The sequence below is a fragment of the Diceros bicornis genome, chromosome 6 (genome assembly GCF_020826845.1).
Source record: "Diceros bicornis minor isolate mBicDic1 chromosome 6, mDicBic1.mat.cur, whole genome shotgun sequence".
Lineage (NCBI taxonomy): Eukaryota > Metazoa > Chordata > Mammalia > Perissodactyla > Rhinocerotidae > Diceros > Diceros bicornis.
In genome coordinates this window covers 60,227,969-60,246,289 of record NC_080745.1, presented here as the reverse complement: position 1 = coordinate 60,246,289, position 18,321 = coordinate 60,227,969, and the positions used below count along the sequence as shown (strand labels likewise).

Below are 18,321 nucleotides of genomic sequence, written 5' to 3'. Positions count from 1 at the left end.
GATACATTTATTCATACTGCTTGTAAAACTATCTATGATATGTTATTATATAAAATAAATGTAACCATCAAATCATAGCATATTATATATACGTATATATGTGTATATTTATATTACATGTAAATATATACATATGTGTATATATTTTATATACACACATACACATAAAACACACACATATGTTTCTATATGTGTGTGTTCAACTATAACCATACATACACATTTTCTTCCCCTCTCCTTTACCTTAATATGTCTGTGTGCAGGTATGTGTTTGTGTATGTGAGTGTATGTATGTGTGTGTGTGTGTGTGTGTGTGTGTGTGTGTGGGTATGTTTAGCCACTATGAGAAAAGAGGAAGGACATGCTTAGACAGACTAGCAAATTCAAGCTTAATCTCATGTTATTCCCTCTGACTGGAAAGATCCTCCCCTGTTTTCTCCCCACATGTATATACATATACATATATACACCTATACAAACATACATATGCAAACAAATACATCACACACACAATTATATTTTAATAACCATAGGGAAAATACAGAAAGTATACATGTCAAATTGTCAAGAGATGATTTCCTGGAGAGCTAGATAGGAGTAAGAAATGAGTGAATTTCATATTTTTTTTTAATTATTTTAACTCATGGGATAATTTCCAATTTTTAATAAAACAAAATATGACATTTGTAAGATGCCTTCCATTTTGCATACACTGAAGATGAGATGTAGCTTAAGATTTAGAAATTATATTACAAAATAATTTTATTGGAGACAAAACAGAGAGCTTTATTTCATGCAGGGAAATTTGAATTGAGTCGTAAAGGGTCGGGAAAATTAGAAGAGACAGGGCTCGGGCCGGTCCCTTGGCTTAGCGGTTAAGTGCGCGCACTCCGCTGCTGGCAGCCAGGGTTCGGATCCCGGGTGCGCACCGACGCACCGCTTCTCCAGCCGTGCTGAGGCCGCATCCCACATACAGCAACTAGAAGGATGTGCAGCTATGACATACAACTATCTACTGGGGCTTTGGGGGAAAAATAAATAAATAAAATTATAAAAAAAAAAAAGAAGCGACAGGGCTCAGGAATGTCATTTCTGCTGTTAAGGGAGAGGTGGATAACGGCTAACACACAGGACAGAAAGCATCTGGATTGTTCAGATGAGGCTAGAGAATCTCGCTCTGAGATCTGGCAGCCTGCCCTTTCTTAAGACTGGAATGAAGCAGAGCTCGTAGAAAGGTGGTATAGAACCTATCCCATTGACAGCTGGGGTGGTGTCAACGTCTTTGGATCAACCAGAGGTTTTAAGGTAAAATGCTGTAAGATGTTGGTCAGGACTAAAAACACCTCCATGCAGGCCAGGCCTTCTCCAACACAAGCTCTTTTTCCTAAAAATGACACATAAAGCAAATATTCATTTAATTCTGTTTATGAGTTAGCACACAGGGAGGCTTAAATAAATGTGGAATGAAGAAAGAAATACATTAATAAATGACTAATTAACCTATGACTTCTTCCACCTACATCCAAACCTGGTTTCCTTCATTTCCTCAGCACATATTTCTGTGTGCATGCTACATGGAAAAATCTATTGTGTACACTCACATTGGAATCACTTTGCTGAGGCTAGCCAGTGACGTCTTTCTACACAAACACACAGACACGCACACGCTCTCACCTATCCCAATTGGCATGAGACACACGCTGTACTTTTCCATCTCCCTCCCAAGGCTCAACAATAGATTTATCTCTCTTAATCTGGATTCTAAAGGACAATCTTAATCTTGTCATGTCCCTGCTTTAAAAAAATTTCGAGAACTTACCATGGCCAAGTATAAAAAGACATATCACACAATAGCCACAAGCATTACTAACTATTCACTACTCCCCAAACAGACTGGTAATTTCAAATGTTACCTGAGATTCTACTCATTCCTCAACTGAAATAGTCTTCCTCTCTGCTCTGCCGGCTGATATTCTCCATAGGCTTCTAGAATGATCTCAGATGTCATTTATTCTATGCAAACTTCCTCATGTGCTCAGGGTATACAATTCTCTCCCTTATCTGTTCTCCACAACACTCATTAATGTTTCTAATAGAGCTCATTTCACATGAAATTATAATTATTCATCTGTCTCACAGATTGGAGTATAAAATCTGAAGGTAAGGCCTTAGAGCTTATAATGATTCCCACAGCATCAAGACAAAAGCAGGCCTTGTGAGCACTGTGAAATGAATAGAAATCTGGAGCTGGCTCATTCTGCAATAGTGGCCCCAAAATACAGGAAGAAAGACCAAGGGTAGTACAGCAGTGTCTTGCTTTGAGATCATCTCTAGACACTAAACATAATCTTAGGACCATAACACCAAGGGTTGCTCAATACCTATTTTCTTAGATATTCAATCAGGAGCAAATCTCCTATTTTTGTCCCTGTTTCACTTACTTCAGTAGGAAAGGCCCTTCACACTTTACTTTTTCCCCTGTTTCTCCTTTGGAGCTTGCTGAATACTCTCCATCTCTCCCTCCTTCCAGATCCATTCTGTTTGTTTGTCTTTTATGTCTATTCGGTGTTCCCTAAGCTGGTTTCTATGGACTTTACAAACCCAGATTAGCTCCATTTTAGGGTCTGAATAAATTCAGAGGATTAGATATTGAAAAGGTCAGAGTATTTATTCCCTCAGTCCCTCTCTGCCAGACCATGTTTAGACACTGGCTGTGTTCCTCTACCTATGGACGCATCTGCTGTTGAGGCATCCACTCTGTCCTTGCTAAAGGTCTGTTTGGGTTCCAGTAACATCCCCCTTCCCTCGTGCCTTCCGACTGGGATGGTAACATCTTTCTGCTGATGCTAGTCCATGAGTTGTTCACCATACCTTGTTACTTCTCTTAGTCCTACCCAAACCTCTGAAAACAGTCTCTGCATTAAACTCACTTTCATATACCTTCTTTTGAGTGTGCCAACTATTTTGTTCCATGATCCTGACAAATTGAAGGAAGATACTCAAATGCTACTTCCTGCAGAAAAATTTGCCTTCCCTCCAACTACTCTGCTCTCTGTCCCTACCCCCCAAAAAGGCAAGAGTCCGGAGCTCCTCTCTGTGGGCTCCCACAGAGGCCCCTCGAAGAGCATTTGCCACTCAAGAGTCTCACTACATGTTAAGTTGCCTTACCCTGTCTTAGAGAGATTATCTGTTTCTGATTCACATTTGTATCCCTGGATCTGACCATGGGGCTGCTGCATATGAGGTCCTCAGTGAGGTTTATTGAGAGAACTGGCTTTTCAGGGCAGGTGAAAAAAGTCTTAGCAGAATTAGACTTCCAGAAGGAGCTCTTAAGAATCTCAGTGATGGGTTATGGGGCAAACTTAGTGAGTGCAGCCTCCAATCCAATGAGAAATAACATGGACTTTGGGAGTGGTGCCTCTAGCCTCATACAAATGACAATTCATTCAGCCCAGAGTAGCCTCCATGCAAAGCTCTTTCTCATCTCACGTCACCCCTGATGTACACATAAAAATGAAGCTTGCTTGCCTGCTGAAAAAGCCATGAAGTAGTCCTTCTTCTTAAATTTGCCACTTTCATCCGGGAAGTGGCCAGGATCAAACTGATCTGGGTTGGGAAACTCTTTGTCATCATGCAGGACAGAAGTCAGAGATGTTAATATTGTTGTGCTCTGATACAAAGAGAAACAGATAAACTGGCTTATAAATGTCATGGAGCTTGAAAAAAAAAGTCCTTCGTCTAATCCTTTTGCTTTATAGATGAGGAGATTGAGACACAAAAAGTATAATTTATTTACTCTATGTCACAGAACAAATTAATGACCAAGCTTAATAGGTCTTAAATCATATAATGCCAGTCCAGGGCACTGTTCGTGGACTCCAAAGCCATCTTCTTCAGTTTGTAGCCCAACACCAGTGCTCGCTTTTCAAAAAATTAAGGGAACTGCTTAGAGTGCATTGTTATTGACAAATAAATAGTAGCATTGTCTAAAAGTGCTTATGTCACTGAAAATCCAGCTCATTTCTTTGGAACCAAGTTTGAGGTCTTTTTCAAAACTCTAGCTGAGAGGTCACGTTCTTGAAAACCCTTCACTTTCCCATCAGGATGAGAAAGTGGTAAGTATCCCCTCCTTATGCTATATTTTTTCAATCGAATTGTTGCATATTCTTGTGGAAATTAAGGAACATTTCTGGTTTCTAGTAGGATTTTCCTAAACTCAGAGATATAGTGTAACATAATGATTTGGAGTTTAGTTTTCAGAATCAATTGAATCTTTCTCTCTATGACCACAGGAGAGTTTTTAAACATTTCCATGCCTCATTTTCATCCTAGTAAAATGTAAACAATACAGTTGCATTAGTTTATTGTAAACGTTAAACGAGATATATAAAATACTATTTACGAAAAGCTTATCACATGCTAAAATGCTCAATAAAGAGAAATTTTGTTACTGTTATGACAATAACGATTTCATTCACAGTATCTTGGGATATCAATAAAAGTCATACATTTATTACATAGCAGAAACAAGGTTCAATTGCACATCTGTCTGAATGCTTTCTGGTATACTGTATAGCCTTCCCAAATATATGATGTAGTTCTCATTCCAGAAAGGTCATGGATCAAATGCATAGACTGTCATTTCCATGTGGACAAATGAAAGAGAAACTGAAGTTTCAGTCTTTCCCGACCCTCTTCCCTATAACACAACTCTTCCTGTGATTCATTTTCTGCCCTGGGTGGCCTTAGAGACACATCCTGAGCATGAAGTATAGGAAGATAGTATGGTCAGCCCTAGAACAGGCTTCTATATAAAGTTAATTTTTGATAAAACACTTCTCTTGGCTGATGGGACCACCTAGTTTGGCCTATAAGAGAGTAACTGCTTTGAGTTTACACTCACAACTAAAACAAATATAAATTCAGAAAAAATACATGAAGTAACAGTTTCCCAGTGTTGAACAAGAGGTAATCCAAGATTGTGATACTTTACTAAAGAAAATTAGGTAGGCCCTACAGTTACTCTGAATTTCTACCTGAGAACACTTTCCTCCTAGACTGAAGGGAGGTTAGTGCCAAGCAAAGTGGTGCTCTTCTGAGCTAAAGAGACAGAGATCAAAATTTGTTGCCTAGAATTCATGAGGAAGGATACAGAAGTAAGAAATCTACAAATAGGCAGGATCTCAGAAGTATACAAGACTATTCTCTGTAAGTCCATGGTTGTGGATGGGGTGGCCCATATACAGGAGGAAACTCCATAAAGCCTGTGAGAGCACGACTGCTGCAGAGTTGAGAACTGAAGGTGGATGCCAGATGTCATGCAGTGATAGAGAAGATGAAGCTCCAACCCAGCTACAGTGGAAAGAACTTTCTCAACACCTCAGACTTTCAGTGGTGACTCCCAGAATTCTAAATTGTTGGACTAAGAAACCCACTTGAACTAAGGGCCACACCCAAAGACTATATTCAAAATTGAAATTAATCCACAATGACAAGGAATTATAGTAAGTCTAACAGACTGGAAAACATCTGTCAGTAACTTAGCTGCCTGAAAAAATAAAAGTCAATGCCCTTTGAAGGAAGACAGCATAATCCAGACTTCTCACAGGTATCACTCAAAAATTTCAGCATATAATAAAAAATTATCAAACGTGGAAAAGAAAGAAATGTAATCCATGACTAAAGAAAAAAGTAGTCAATAGATGCAGACCATATAATATTCTAGATGTTAGAATCACACAAGAACTTCATAGTATGAGTATATCCAAGTACTTAAAAGAACAATTATGAATAATAAAGGAATAGATGGGAAATATCAGCAGAGAAATTAAAACTATAAGAATAGAAATTCTAGAAGTGAAAATTTTACCAGATGGCATTAAAAGCATTAGAGACTGCAAAAGAAAAGGTTGGCGAACATATCATTAGAGTAATGGCTAAGAAGCTCCTATTGGCAGAATTTTCCAACAGACAATAACTATAACCTGTGGAATAAACATACACACACACACGCACAAACACACACACACATACACACATTCTGAGGGGTGGCCAGAATCATGAAGGTACTGAAGTATAGAAAACACTTGAAAAAAGCAAAAGGTGCTAGGTGAGTTTTCCATTTTTATGATGTTGTGTTGAGGACAGGTCTCACGCAGCAAAATATTAGGTGACTAAAACTTAGTTTTAAGCCAGAAATCTCACTGATTCTTCAAACCAGTGACAACATTCAGGTCCATCAACTGAACAGAAGCTGAAAAGAAAGGGAATAATTCCCAGAAAAGAAACAGCCAGAGGGGGAAACTCTAAATTCTCTATGAAATCTCCCAAATCCCTGGATAATCCTTGAATTAGGCATGTGTGGACTAAACTCCAAATAACCTAAGGTTAAAAGAATGAAACAGAAAATTCAGAGTTTTGAGTTTGTGGCCAGCCCAGTTAACTGCCTGCTGAAACAAGAAAATAAACAAAACTCAGTGTTCTTGAAAGAAACATACGGAATCAAGAGTCCCTACAATATATCATTCAAACTGTCTCGGATACATTCCAAAATTATTAGACAAACATACACACACACACACACGCACACGGAAAATATGACCCATATTCAAGAGAAACTGTATATTAACACTAACAGTGATAATAAAATAAACAGACAAGAATTTTGAAAGATGTAATATAACTGTAGTCAAGGAAATAAAGAAAAATAATCTCAACATTAATTAAAATGTTGATGTTATAATCAAAATAGAAGTTATGAAAAGAACCAAATGAAAATTCTAAAACTGAAATTTCCGATTGATGAAATTGTTAGATGGGCTTTACAGCAGTTTGAATATAACAAAAGAAAGACTTGGTGAATTTAAAGATAAGTCAATAGAAATTTTCCAGTCTAAATAGAAGAAAAAAATTTTTTTAAATATACAGGATATCAGGAACCCATGTAACAATACCATAAATTGACTGCAGGGTCAAAAAGAGAGAAGCGAGCAGGCAAAAAATATTTGAGGAAATAATGGAAAAAAATTCTTCAAATTTAGGCAAAGATAAGCAGAATAAATAAAAACAAAGCCACACAAACATTTTGTAATTAAAAATAAGTCAAAGATAAAGAAAAAATTTGAAAGTAGTCGGAGAAAAATGGCACAATACCTACAGGGGAATAATAGTTTAAATTCATCAGAAACAATGGAAATCAGAAAATAGTAAAATGAAATTTTTTAATGCTAAAAAGAAAAATAAAATTTAAACCATTCAACTCATTATTCTATATCCAGACTTCCACCAGTTTTCGTAAATAAAGCTTTATTGGAACACATCCATGCCAATCTGTTTATATGTTATCTATGGTTGCTTTCATGCTACAATGGCAGAGGTCAGTAACCACAACAGAGAGTATATGGCACACAAAGTCTAAATATTTACTATTAAGCCGTTTACGGAAAAGTTTGCCAACCCTGGTTTAAAGCAAAAATAATAACAGGGATGGTAGGATTATAATATACATAAATATTATATATGTGATAACTATAGCATAAAGGTAGAAGAGAGGATTAAATAGCCATAAATGGTTGCAATGTTCTCGTATTTTTTATTGAGGTATAATTGACATATAACATTATATTAGTCTCAGGTGTACAAAATAATGATTCAATATTTGTATACACTGCAAATGTTCTTGTACTTTAAACAAAATTTTACAGTACTAATTTTCAGAAGACTACAAAAATTTAAGGATACATATTGTAATCTCAAGAGGAACGACTAAAAAAATACATAGTTTACAGTAGAAATTTATAATCTTAAAAGATTCTAGTTTTCCAGAAGAAAGCAGGAACAAGGAAACAGAAGAATATAAAACAGAGGGACAAACAGAAAACAATTCTTTAAAAATACAATTAATCAAGAAGAAGGCAGGAAATGGGGAAGAATGGAATATAAACTGAGTAGATGAACAAGAAACAAATGATAGAATTGTAGGCATAGCCACTATATTAAATTATAATGAACTAAACATTCCATTTTAAAAAGCAGAAGGCATTTATCAGACATACACAGAACATTTCATCCAAAAGCAACAAAGTACATATTCTTCTCAAGCACACAGGGAACATTCTCTGGGATAGATAATATGTTAGTGCACAAAAGAAGCATTAGTAAATTTAAGATGGAAATCATATCAAGCATCTTTTCTGATCACAATGGTATGAGCCTAGAAATCAATTACAAGAAGAAAACTGGAAAATTCACAAATATGTGGAGATTAAACAGCAAGCTACTGAACAACTAATGACTCAAAGAAGAAATCAAAAGAGAAATGAAAAATACTTTGAGACATATGAAAATGGAAATACAGCATACTAAAACTTATGGGATGCAGAAAGGCAGTTCTAAGAGCGAAGTTCATAGCAATAAATGCCTATATCAAGAACAACAAAGATCTCAAATAATGAACCTAACTTTACACTTCGAGGAACTAGAAAAAGAACAAAGGAAGCCCAAAGTTAGTATAAGGTAGGAAATAACAAAAATCAGAGCAGAAATAAATGAAATAGAGACTAAAAGACAATAGAAGACATCAATGAAACTAAGAGCTAAGTTTTTGAAGAGATAAACAAAATTGACAAACCTTTAGCTAGGCTCATGAAGAAAAAAAGAGAGAGGACTCAAACAGTAAAATTAGAAATGAAAGAGGAGATATTACAACTGATATCACTGAAATAAAAAGGATCATGAGAGACAACTATGAATAATTATACACCAACAAATTGAACAACCTAGAAATAATGGATATATCCCTAGAAACAACATACTAAGACTGATGAAGAAGTCGAAAATCTGAACAGACTGATTACTAAGAGGGAGATTGAATCAGTAGTCAAAAACCTCCCAAAAAACAAAAGTTCGGGACCAGACGGCTTCACTGGTGGAGTCTACAAAGCATTCAAAGAAAAGTAATACTAATTCTTCTCAAACTCTTCCGAAAAATAGGATAGGAGAGAACACTTCCAAACCCATTTCAGGAGGGCAGCAATACTCTGATACAAAAACTGCAAGAAAAGAAAATGAGAGGCCAATATCCTTGATGAACATAGATGCAAAAATCCTCAACAAAACATTAGCAAACTAGATTGAATAATATATTAACAGAATCATACACCATGATCAAGTGGGATTTATTCCAGTGATGCAAGGATGTTTCAACATCCAGTAATCAATCAATGTGATACACCACATAAACAAAATGAAGGATAACAATTATATGATCATCTCAATAGATGTAGAAAAAGCATTTGACAAAAATTCAACATTCATTCATGAAAAAACTCTCATCAAAGTGAGTATAGAGGAAATGTACCTTAACCTAATAAAGGCCATGTATGACAAGCCCACAGCTAACATCATACTCAAGGGTGAAAAGCTGAAAGCTTTTCCTCTAAGATCAGGAACAAGACAAGGATGCCCACTCTCATCACTTTTACTCAACAAAGTATTGGAATTCCTAGGCAGAACAATTTAACAAGAAAAAGAAATGAAAGACATCCAACTAAGAAAGGAAGAAATAAAGCTGTCACTATCTGCACATAGCATGATATTATAGATAGAAAACCCTAAAGATTCCACCAAAACAGTTAGAACTAATAAACAATTTCAGCAAAGTTGCAGGATCCAAAGTCAATATACCAAAGTCTGTTGCATTTCTACACACTAACAACAAACTATCAGAAAGAGAAACTAAGAAGACAATTCCACTTACAGTGGCATCAAAAAGAACAAAATACCTAGGAATAAATCTAACCAAGGAGGTGAAAAATCTGTACACCAAAAACTATAATACATTGATGAAAGAAATAGAAGAAGACACAAATAAATGGAAATATATTCTGTGCTCATGGACTGAAAAAATTAACATTGATACAATGTCCATACCATTGAAAGCCATCTATCAATTCAATGCAACCCCTATCAAGATTCCAATGGCATTTTTCACAGAAAGAGAACAAACAATGCTAAAATATGTATGGAACCATAAAAGCCTCCGAATTGCCAAAGCACTCTTGATAAAGAAGAACAAACCTGGAGCCATCACCCTTCCTGTATTCAAACTATGTTTCAAAGCTATAGTCATTAAAACAGTATGGTATTGGCATAAAAACAGACATAAATCAATGGAACAGAACAGACAGCCCAGAAATTAACCCACATATGCATGGTCAATTAATTTATGACAAAGGAGTCGAGGATATACAATTGGAAAAGGACAATCTCTTCAATAAATGGTGTTGGGAAAACTGGACAACCACATGCAAAAGAATGAGACTGGACCACTATCTTACACCACACACAAATATGAACTCAAAATGGATTAAAGACTTGAATGTAAGACCAGAAACAACAAAAGTCCTAGATGAAAACCTAGGTGGTAAGCTCCTTGGCATTGGTTTTTGTGATGATTTTTGGATATGACACCAAAAGCAAGGCAATAAAAGCAAAAATAAACATTAGACTTTACCAAACTAAAAAGTTTCTTCACAGCAAAGGAAAACATCAACAAATTGAAAAGGCCATCTACCAAATGGGAGAAGATATTCACAAATTATATATCTGGTAAGGGGTTAATATCCAAAATATATAAAGAAATCATACAACTCAATAGGAAAAAAAAAGATTAAAAAATGGACAGAGTATCTGAATAGATATTTTTCTAAACAAGACATACAGATGGTCAACAGGTACATGAAAAGGTGCTCAACATCACTAATCATCAGAGAAAGGCAAATCAAAACCACATTGAGATATCATGTCACACCACTTAGATTGGCTATTATCAAAGAGACAAGAAATAATCAGTACTGGCAAAGATGTGGAGAAAAGAGAACCCTTGTGCACTATTGGTAAGAATGTAAATTAGCGCAGCCAGTATGGATAACAGTAGGGAGGTTCCTCAAAAAGTTAAAAATAGAAGTACTATATGATCTAGCAATTCTACTTCTGGGCATATATTCAAGGAAACAAGGTCAGTGTCTCAAACTGATACCTGCACTTCCATGTTTGGCAGCATTATTCACAAAAGCCAAAAAATCGAGGCAACTTAAGAGTCCATCAAGAGGTATATAGATAAAGAAAATATAGCGTATGTATACACAACGAAATATCCTACAGCCATAAAAAAGAAGGAAATCTTGCCATTTACAACATCATGGATGAAAATTGAGAGCATTTTGATAAGTGAAATAAGTCATACAGAGAAACACAAATATGTGGAATTTTTAAAAAGCTGAACTCATAGAAGTAAAGAGTAGAATGGTCATTGCTGGGGCCTGTGGTTGGGGGAAATAAGGAGATGTTGGCCGAAGGATGCAAACTTCTTGTTATAAAATGGGGAAGATCTAATATACAGCGTGGTGCCTGTAATTAACAATACCATACTATATACTTGAAATTTGCTGAGAGTAAATATTAAATATTCTCACCACAAAAAATTTTATGAGGTGATGAATATGTTAATTAACCCTTCGTGCTAATCATTTCATAATATATATGTGTGTATGAAAACACATGGTGGAGCAAGTTGAGTTAGGTTGTAAAACAGGATTGTTGGGTAGGACTGAGGATACATCTGGGGTTGGTGATAATAATACCAACCTGCTGGGCTGTGTGGTCCTTTCCAGAAGGGACCAGTAGCTCAAGGTCAGATAGGGAGGAAGGAGACTGTAGGATTGGACTTTTGACAAATAAGTGAAACAGATAGCTGGGAAGGTAAGGAGAGTATAGGATACTGGTTAAGGGTAAGAGTAACAAAACATACACTGGAAAGTAGTATTTTTACTACCGTGATAGTTGATAACCTAAGATTCCTAAGGAGGAGTATAGACAAAATATCTCTCAACTTGGGAATAAGGTATTCTCTGAACCTAATGTCCCGAGTCACTGCATGGGGCAGACTGTTGGGGACGAGGTCAATATATCTCTGGATCTCGTGCACCACAGCATCCATATAGGGCATATGGCTCCTGTCCTGCATGCATGGGCTCTGGTGTTTGCCAACCTAAGGTCAATCTCTTCCTGGACTTTTGCTGGCAAGGTGGGAATCAGAATTTTTGTGAAATGAAAAAGACTTTTGATTTCATCTTCTGAATTGTGGTTACATGTGGTGGGAGATAGGGAGAAGGAAAACTACATATGGCTACCCTCATAAGGAAAAAAGACACAGAATTTCAGTTTCCTGGGAAAATTGGAATTTCATTAGCGACTTAAATGTATGTACATATAAAACACAATTGTACCATGAAATTCATTTCTCAACTCTGATTCTCTATTTTGTGTACTTTTGTTTGATAGACTCAGAGGTCTGAGATCTTGAAGACTCACAATAGACCATGTAAGTTATCCATTTTGTATCTGCCAGGTTTTGTTTTAAATATGTAAGTTCCAAGAGGGTAAGAACTACCCAGTGCAGTAAATTCTTAATAAGTTGGACAAGTGAATAAGATATTTAGTCGACTCAGCACATAGGAATAAGATATAACTTAACATTTGTTTAGAATACAAAATATGTTAGGCATGCTTCACTATTATATTACTTTATAATTCTCAAAATATTCTACGTGTTTGGTATCATTTTGTGCATCTTAAAAATGAGGAAACAGGTTCTGAAAAGTAAATGTATTCCTTAAGGACACCCAGGTCCTATATCTGCAAAGTATGTCATATTAATAATGTGTAGTTTAAGTAGAACTATTCATTAGTTAAAATAAGCACTAACATTTTCCTGCGAGAGAAAAACTTTATGAATATTAGAAAGTATTATTATCTCTCCTTTAAACAGGTGAGGGACCCAGATATTAAGAGAGGCAGTCATGAGTCTGAGGTCACAAAGCTACTTACTAGTCGAGTCAGAATCTGAAGCCACTGCCATTAGCGTCTATAACCCATTTTCTCCAATACTATGTTGCTACTTTGCTCAAATGGTATTTATCTACTACGTGAAGAATGTAATGGAGCATGTGAAAATTTTTGGTTTGACAGCTATCAAGAAGAAAAGGTTAGGAATTTCAGGAAAGTTTTAAACTTCACCATCTCAGGTTGAGAGGCTAGAGTTTTATCTAGAAGAGAGTGATAATATGAAGTGGTTAGGAACAACTTGAAAAGTCAGAATCCTCAGTAGAATGGCACAGTAAGGGATGAAGATGGGACGACATAAAATGCAAATATAAATGGATATGATGCAAGAAAAAATCCAAATGGAAAATGAAAATGGAAGTGTAGGGAAATATGACAAAAAAAGTGCTTTTGCAATGTATACAAGATTTGGAGAAAAATGTCATATACTATTTATAGTCATAATCAACATAGGTCTTATAAGGGTTAGTGAAGTTATTTGGCTGAAAGTGTTTGCGTCATGTGAAAGAAATACAACACCTTCATATTCCATAATGTGCATGAGCAAAGTAATTTTGAGGCTATGCTTCTAAGTCACACCACTTGGAAAGCATGTCTTATTTATAATGGGAAGGCAGAAGCACCTTCAACAAAGTAGACAAATATGGTGCTGATGTCATGGAGATGAGCCTTGTGAGGTTTAATTGTACAAAAAGTGTTTTAATGGGCCAAAGCACAAAACATGATATGTAGTGAAGGAAATACCCTCTTAGCTGAGGGCTTGATAAAGAAAGGAGGAAAAATGGAAAGATGGCATTTGCAAAATAAATTATGCTTGTGAAAAAAAAATTGTTTGCCCAAAAGGGTATGTTTGAAAAGAATTCTTTATTTGTGTATTCAGGCATACCTCTTTTTATTGTGCATGGCTGTATCACACTTTGCAAATACTGCGTTTTTTACAAGACCTTCCACCAGCAAAAGGATTATGACTCACTGAAGGCTCAGATGATGGTTAGCATTTTTTAGCAATGCAGTATTTTTTAATTAAGGTATGTACATTTTTTTAGTTATAATGCTATTTCACACTTAAGAGACTACAGTATAGTGTAAACATAATTTCTATATGCACTGGGAAACCAAAAAATTCCTGTGATTCACTTTATTGCGATATTTCCTTTATTGCAGTGGTCTGAAACTAAACCCCCAATATCTCTTAGGTATGTCTGTAACTTTTTTTATTTAGAGAGTAAGTCTCTTTGATAGAGAAAGATTGTAATTTTCTTGAGTCAATCCTTACATTGCAAATGCATCTGAGTAGAAATATCTTTTGACAGAAATGTATTTGTCTACATATACAAGGTATATCAAGCGATATCTTTTAGAGAAAGAGGAAGGCTAATGCTTTCCAGATCCTAATACAACTCTGCTTTCCACATCTGTTTCGACCCAAATCAAGGAGACTCCACCATAGCAGGGAGAACAGTGACCTCTGCCATTCAAATCTCTGCTGCTGTTTAAATATTTCATTCTATTTTTGTACTATAATCTAATTTGAATTTAATTCATCCAATGATAGGAAGATGTACTAATGATGAAAAATTGTCTTGTACGTTGTCTAGGCAGGTAAAGAGTGGGATAGTTGTTACTGTTGTCTGCCAGTTTCTACCAGGAATTTCATCCTGCCCATCACCTGTGATCATACCTGTGACCTCAGGATGCTTCAGCAAGAGCAGGAGTACATATCTCAGGGTGGTGCTCGTTGTCTCTGTTCCCACATTGAACACATCCCATATGGTAGTGATCAAGTTGTCCGTGGTAAATTCAGACTGTTTATTGTGTTCTTCCTAGCAACGGTGTGTTAGAATTACTTGACAAATAAAAAAGTCTTAGAAGTAACATAAAATAACTTGATATAACATCACTATTTGCTCCGTTTTCTTATTTGGTAAATTAAGCCAGACATTAGAGAGTGGTGTAGCTAAAGGTAAAGTTAGATGAGTTGTTAGTGTTCCTTCAAACAGTAAAAATATGATCAGAGTTACAAACTTCCAACAAGTCATTTCTGATTCCTCGCTTTCTCACCCACTAGAGCCAATCAGTTCCTCTATAATTTCTTGCAAATATAATTTTTATCAAGTTATCACTGCTACTCGCTGTCAATTCTAGCATCTATTGTCTATTTTATCAGGTCTAAATTTCTCATTCAAGCCACCAGAACCACCCACCCCCAAACTGCATCACTATAACCAACCTCATCAGTCATTACATCCATGACAGTTCCTCAAGTACAATCAAGATAATAAACACCACAATACTATACTCCAAAAAGAAAAATATTAGCAGGGATCAAAAAGTAGACGTGATAACAGAAAAAGGTTCTGCTCAGTGTGTAAAAGAAACTTCCAACACTTAAGAGTTATGCAGTGATGAAATTGGCTACCCCAAGCTGAGGCCCCCACAGCTAGGTGGAATCAAGAAGAATCTGAGTGATCTCACATCAGGAAGCTGAGAGAAGGTCATATTCTCTATGGGAAAGTTGGACCAGTCAATAATAAATACTGTTTGAAATATAAATTAAGTGCACAAAATCATTTCCCGGATAATATGTATCAAAACTCAATATTCATTGACTTACTAATTCATTTCCAAAATCGTATTCTAAGAAAGTAGTCAGAGATAAGCAATTATTAATATGGATTGCATTATTTTTATATTAATAGCAACAAAGAACTGAAAACAGTCTATCTGGCCAAAAATAAAAGACTGGTTAAATAAATTATGATACATCTAAAATAATGGAATACTCTACTATTCTGTTAATAATGTTCTTGATAGGGCCGGCCCCGTGGCTTAGCGGTTGAGTGCGCGCGCTCTGCTGCTGGCGGACCGGGTTCGGATCCCGGGCGCGCACCGACGCACCGCTTCTCCGGCCATGCTGAGGCCGTGTCCCACATACAGCAACTAGAAGGATGTGCAACTGTGATGTACAACTATCTACTGGGGCTTTGGGGGAAAAAATAAATAAATAAAATTATAAAAAAAATAATGCTCTTAATAAACATTAAGTATTAAACATGTGAAAATATTCATTTAGTATATTAAATTTAAACACAGGTTACAAATCAATATACACAGTTTAAGCCTCATGGTCTTATCCCTTCTTCTGCCAGGTCTCCCACCCATTTCTAGGTAATATGCATCAAAAGTCCAAACGATGTTCATTAACACTCTACTCCCATTTCCAGAAACTTATTCTAAGGAAGAAACCAGAATCATGCAAAAATTCATAATAAATGCATTTCATATTAACAGCAGCAAAAAAAAGAGAAAAACAACCTAACTGGACAATAATACACTGTTCGTTTAAAAACACAATGTCAATTCACCGTATAGCATATAGTAGTATTAAGTTAATAATGTTCTTGTAAAATATTTAAATATTGAGGTTAAAAAACCACATACATCTTATTACTCTGATCTTACTCCTTTTGCCAAGTCTCCTGCTCACCCTTTTCTCCTCTACCCACTCCCAGTCCTGCATGTGCATACACACATACCAACACGGCAAATTTGTGTTACTTTGGCTCCCTTCCTCACACCCACTTTCCTCCAGGTGAGCTGTAATGCAGCCCTATGTGTTGAGAATGATTTGTTGTGAATTCACTGAAACACCAATGCTTTTTTTTTTTCAGTTTGCTTGAGATATAATTGACAGACACCATCGTGTAAGTTTAAGGTGCACAGCATAATAATTAGCATATATGTATTGTGAAACGTTTGCGATGTTTCTCAAGAAGTTACTAGAGAAATTACTTAGTTTTTCAAGTTATTGTGGCCAAAACTACTAGCTGATTACCAAAATCCATGTTCTTGTATTCTTCCTGTGCACACAGATAAGCACATTTCCCAGCTCCTCTTACGTTAGATGTGGCCCTGTGACTGAGTTGCAGCCCACAGAATGTGAAAGAAGTTTTGTGTGCCACCGCCATACCTGGCCTATTAAAAACAGTATTTGCTCTTTTGCTTGTTCTTTGCTCCTCCACTACCATGCAAAGAGATGAATCCTGGGTGACACTGGAAGACATACGTTGGTATCAAAGCCCTTATCTACCTGGTGCCTGAAAAAGCTGTGTGCTATCCACTATACCTCTTAGTACTGCTATATGAGCAAAAGGTAAACTGCTGTTATACTTGAGCCATCATATCTTTCTGTAGTCTATTTGTAATAGTATTTTGTCTACCCAAACTATTACTATTAATTACATGAAGAAATACACACCATTGGTTTTTTCAAATGCTTCCATCAAACATAAGGCTTTCTATTGAATCTGTCTTCAATAGTCTTCTTCCGCATCCCCATGTTACGCAAAATCATGAGGGAGAAACACTAGATTTTCTTCCATCTCTCTCCTCTGCTCAAAATAATCCCTATCAGGACAAAAAAATAGAGAAAGAATAGCTTCCATTGCCATGAATTCTAGCTGAGAGTCCTTATCTCAGAAAATGATATTGATGCTTAAGCAGCAATGTAGATATAGTGGTTCCAGCCTCAGGAATTCCCATTGAGCCCTACTTGACCTGCCTCCATTCTTAACCAAGCCTCATATCTTACTGTCAAGACTCTTGGTTTTACATATTAGTAAACTCTTCTTCATCCATTAGCTCCTCTAAACCTCAGAATAACTCTGTAAATGAAGTGTTTCGTCCCCATTTTACTGATGAGTATGCTGAACATCATGAGGCAAAATGCTTGCTCTATGATCACACAGCCAATAAATCGTGATGAGTCCAAGTTATAGGTTAAATTTACAGGGATGACTTTTGTGTGTTGTAAGTGAATTGTAGGAGAAGCAACAAGAGGAGTCAATTCTCAACAGAAGGAGAGACAGAAGTTGTACATTGGAAGGAAGTTCATGAAAATCTTTTCCTCAGAGAAGGCACACACAGCCACAGTCCTTCTCATTTTAACATTTCCCCTCTATTTGATAAATCTCTTCCATGAAATGTAGTCTTAACACTAAGGGAGTTCAATATCAGACTTCCAGAGCCAAGACAAGATCAGGGGAAAAAACAATACACATAAGAAATTGTCCAAAAAGATCTTAAACAACAATGTAGAGGAGAAAATGACTCCATTCAGGCCTTATCTCTTTCTGCAGGAACACAGTGACCCACCAGAGGATGGGATAGTTTAAGGTCAGCTCCAAAAACAAATGGAAGATAGTTCAAGTACTTAATTTGAAAGCTTTATCTAGGGAGTCAAGATGGCGGCATAGGCAGACTCTGAACTCACCTCCTCCCGTGGACACAGCCAATTTACAACTACTGGTGGAAAAATTACCCCTGAGACAGAACTGAAAACTGGATAAGAGGAACTCCTGCAACAACGGACAATCCTAACTGGGGTAGAAGAGGCAGAGACTCCCTTCTGGAGAGGAA

General features: G+C 36.3%; 1 pseudogene; it reads right to left on the bottom strand.

Annotated features, from left to right (window-relative positions):
• Positions 1-342: 342 nt before the first annotated feature.
• Positions 343-17,242, bottom strand: LOC131407610 (cytochrome P450 2C21-like; annotated as a pseudogene).
• Positions 17,243-18,321: the final 1,079 nt, after the last annotated feature.